The sequence below is a fragment of the Bacillus rossius genome, chromosome 11 (assembly GCF_032445375.1).
Source record: "Bacillus rossius redtenbacheri isolate Brsri chromosome 11, Brsri_v3, whole genome shotgun sequence".
Lineage (NCBI taxonomy): Eukaryota > Metazoa > Arthropoda > Insecta > Phasmatodea > Bacillidae > Bacillus > Bacillus rossius.
Window position 1 is genome coordinate 15075564 of NC_086338.1, and position 4624 is coordinate 15080187.

General features: G+C 39.8%; 1 long non-coding RNA gene across 1 annotated transcript; it reads right to left on the reverse strand.

The window, feature by feature from the left end:
- Positions 1-1325: 1325 nt before the first annotated feature.
- LOC134536498 (uncharacterized) lies at positions 1326-3549 on the reverse strand. The gene is made up of 3 exons (XR_010075795.1): positions 3412-3549; positions 3008-3331; positions 1326-1603 (listed from the first exon to the last, which is right to left on the reverse strand). It is a non-coding gene; the product is annotated as an uncharacterized LOC134536498 (long non-coding RNA).
- Between the last annotated feature and the right edge of the window lie 1075 nt (positions 3550-4624).

Genomic DNA, 4624 nt, shown 5'->3' on the forward strand with positions numbered 1-4624 from the left:
AACAACCAGGATAGAGCGTTAAACTAGAACGGGTCAGGTTTGCATCGCCCCGAACTCATACCCGCTATCCAGAGCCTACATGTCACCCCTTATGAAGCTCTGTGTCTGGATAGATCGGTGGCGATCGACCCGCTCTATATGCCCAAATTTGACATGGAAACTGATCAGGCAGAACTACCCACAGGCAGTGAGGTAGAACAGTTGATCAACGACCGCCTACAGTCTGAGGCGCAAGCAAGGCAAAGAAGGAAGAGTGCTTTTAAAATCAAGCAGTTCAGTATAGGAGACCTAGTGTTATGCAGGAGTGCAAGCGGGAGCAAGAAGTGGGACCATGTTACCAAGAAGTTGTTCTTGCTGTTCAAGGGACCCTATGTGGTCATAAACAGAATTCACAACAACTGCTAAGAGTTGGCAGACCCTGCCACCAACATCATCATAGGCAGGTATAACCTAACCCAACTAAGGGCCTACCACAAGCCTATTGTCCCACAGTAACATGTGTTGTTTGTGTGTTAGCTAGTATAATTGTTTTTTTCCATGTGAAGTATAGAAACAACATTGGTGTACATGTTGTCTACACTGTGTAGTCCTATGTGATCAAGGACCTGTACATCGAACACTGTTAAGTGTGTGAAGCTCAATGTTTCGTGTCCAAGTCAGGACCTGTGCTAGCCAAGGTTGTACGGTATGCTGTATTTGTTAGTGTAAGGAAATGCACTAGTCTGGTTGCCTGATGAGCTTAAAACCAGTGTGTTATCTCGTGACGGTCTAAGACTAAGGCTCTGCCGCACTGGGATTTGTTGTACAGCACTAACCTAGGGTTATTATGGTACCGTAATGTATGGCTATGGCATGACCTAAATGGGTATGAAACTTCGGTGACACATGTGAGCAGGACTAGATGGCTACTAACAGTGTAATCATGTTGTTTACTCTGAAGGAAAAAAAAAACCTACTGATTCACTATAGTGTGAGCTAACCAAACTAACAAGAGTGACTACTATGTGTTAATTTTTTTCGCCGACCAGCTGTGTGACTCCTAAGCAGTACATGCACATTGCGTACTACAAGCACAAGAACACTTGCAACTACTAAGCCATGCACACTCTAACTGCTAGTTACCTGCAGATATGATACTCCTTCTCGTAGCACTCTGAGCCTTAGCTTGTTGTTGTATCACCCACAAAGCTATCTTATTTGAAAAAAAAAAAGAAAAAAAAAAAAAAAATTAAAAATTTAATAATATTTTGCAATTTAAAAAAGGAAAATTTATGGAAGCTTGATATGAAGAAATTTGTGGAATTTATTTTGCTCGATCAGAATAAAAAAAAAACTGCATTGGAACTGATTTATTTTGGAATTTGATTTTATAAATTATGGGCACAAATTAATTTTATGAACGCCGAATATTATTTTTGATGTGTAACACATAATTCGAAGCACTGTCATCTTGAGGATCACACTGTCACGCGAGTGACGTCACTGTTGTTCAGCAGCACATGATGATGTGATTGTCTTCTGAGTTGTTATCCACAGTAGCAAGGAACACTGGTGTTGCGAGAGAAAGTCTGCTCTTATGCTGCCCAGTTGTTGTATGAAGTCACTGTAACAGAAGTGTGACAAATGTATAAAAGTGCAAGAAATTTTTATATGTCAGTGTAAATAGGTGTAACACCTGACTGGAAGATCATGAACATTCTTGAAATGATATGAGACTCTGCATCAGCCAGTAACTGACAGGCTATCTAACAAGACAACAGCATTCTGCAAGTAATCTACTGTGCAGCTGTGTCCAGAGTAACAGAGTGAGAGACTGTGAACAATCAGCTGAAAGCCTCACCATATTCAAGAGAGAATACTGAACCTTTCAAAGACTGTATATAAATTATTATTCATCTGGCAAGAAATAATAATACTAGTCTTGAATACTAATAATAAATGTCAAGGTATCATAAGAAATGATAATATTTGATTATGTATAAGCTTAAGCATGTATATAATTTTTCAACTGGTTATTTTTGTGTGTAAATATTTTTCTTGTGTTATGTTACTATTTAATAATCTCTTAGAATTGTTTTCCATGTAATAAATAATTTTGATTTGTGATGTATGAACACCAAACATCACATGAAAGTGATATATCCATATGTAAACAAAACCAAAATCACTGAGATCAAATTGTAAAAACAAAAAAAAAAAACTCTTAAAATATGTTATAAAATTTGTAATAATACTGCTAATTGCATTAATAGTCAACAAGTTTACTCAGCTAATAGTAAACAAAATGCTGTTTAAACATTTTAAGTATTGTAAATATTTTATGTTTGTTATGATTCAAATCACAAGACTGTTATATGTCAGTAAAATAAGCTGAATAGCAATTGTATACTAAATTATCATAATGTCTAAGGATAATAATTAGAATGAAAACAATTTTCATAATTTTTCTGAAAGGAAAAAAATGCCAACCAACCATGATAAGTATTTCTATTGTAATTGCAAGTTTTATGGTAACAAGTTATAGTATTATTGTACAGTACCAAGGCTAGAGTACTATATGTAAACAAAGCCAGCAAGACAGTTAAACCATTGTACAACTGAAAGACTAGTTAACCAAGAATAAAACTAGCAGTACCATTGTGTAAATAGTGTATTCCTATCATATTTAATAATTATAGCAAAATATTAGTGTTTAAGAAGTAATAAGATGTTATGCGATTGTTGCATACTATACTGTATTCTCATAAGTCAATGATAATTAATTATAAGAATTCTTAATAATTTCATATTTTTCATAATAATGATAATTTTTTTTTGTATGTGATCACATCCCTATTGTTGTCTTACACCAATGCGACAGTGAGGGCGAATCCAGAAAGCAACCAGTAAGCACAGAACATTGTTATGATTATTTATGGAGTAAGTTATGAGACCGCGAGATACTAGAGACACGCCTGTCATGTGCTTAGTGCGGAAGTGAAAACGAGTGTAGGACACGGCCATGTACTTAGCGGTGCGACGACGGAGCTGGACCCGCTCCAACGGGACGTCCGGTCGACGCCACGTCCGCTGACGCAGCTGCGTCAGCATGGGACCTCCGTCCACCCCCTGCTGTACACCACTGGTCCCCATCTGGGACGGCTATAGGGCTGCCCTGCGGACCGCCTGTCAGGACCCGCCGCCGCCAGCCGCTCGTCCCCACGAGCGCGGGTGACCCCGGCACGGCACGTCCTGCTGCCCTCTCGGTAGCAGGCACCCTCCGCGATGGCATGGAGAGGACGTTGCCGTCTGCCCCGGCGTGGATCGGCACACCACAACGCCGTGGTCACACCTGCAGAACGACTGAGGGTTGTTAATGGTACACCTAACACTGAATCGCCGTCCACTGCATTCAATTGTAAGTAAACTCACCAGTGTCCTGAGCCTGCCTGATGCTAGACACCCTCCCAACACCTTACCACCAGCACGACGACGAGACAACGGAGTTTTCGCGCCATTTCTGGAGCGCGGAGCAGCGAGGTGTTGCTTCGAGGACGGCCGGCGGTAGACAACGAGTCACTCCGAGCGCCAGCACTTGGTTGGTCGCCAGTCGCGCGCCAGTTACCCCCACCCCTCCGCCAATTCTCAACCGTCGCGCGGGAACCTGAAGCGCATGCTACATAAGACAGAGACAGATGGGCTATCACTAAACCGGCGGCCACGTAGTTCGTGTCCACTGCGTTTTATTGTTACCCCATGGGACAGCTTCTGTACTACCACAAAGTGTCCGTACAGACATTTAATTCTTATTTAAATGTATTTTCAGTATTATTTATATACTTTCTTATTCTTTGAATTAACCTTCTCTCGTGTCAATGCATTTTTACGAGCACGCTATTGTTGTATTACCTTAACTTGAAAAACACTATAGGTCTAACCTGAAAACAAGAACTTATAATAAGTATTTTGAACCTTATTATTATGAACTTATTTTTCCTATGTATTGTTGGAAGTCCTACTGATTTTTCATGTATGTTTCATCCTGTTCACATTTTTTATTTGGAATCTTATTGTTTTTCGAGATATTACTTACCTGTGATTTAACACTATTGTTGTGACTGAAGGCCATGAGATGCTGCTCTGGATCTCCCAGACAGGGTCTTCACGGGATTCGGCAGCACCGGAACAGGAAGTAGATTAAAAATTAAGTTGGAAGGTTTTTTTTTGGCGTTACCACGTATAGGCTGAGGCCTAACGCCTTGGTGATTTAAAATCTATAAAATATGGTTTTCTTGTTATTGTTGCTTATATGGTGTAATGTAAAATTGTGCATCTAGACCCAGACATCGACAGTGAGTAAAGTTGTTCTGGAACTAAGGAAATTATTTTAGATGAAAATTGACTTAAGTTTCACTAGTAAAGGTACGCCATAAGCAAGTAGCGTCGACATTGTACTAAGCAAGGGGCTTATAGCAAAAGTGATTTTACGCCCGCGTTAATTGTTGAACTGTACCGTCACGTAAACTATGTAACCTTAAACATTATTTGGAACGAAGATCAAATATTTTTGGCTGTTTTTAAAGAGAAGTACGTTTTCCGAACACTCAGTGGTCCTTCAGTTCGATTAAAAATTGCTTCTACTGAG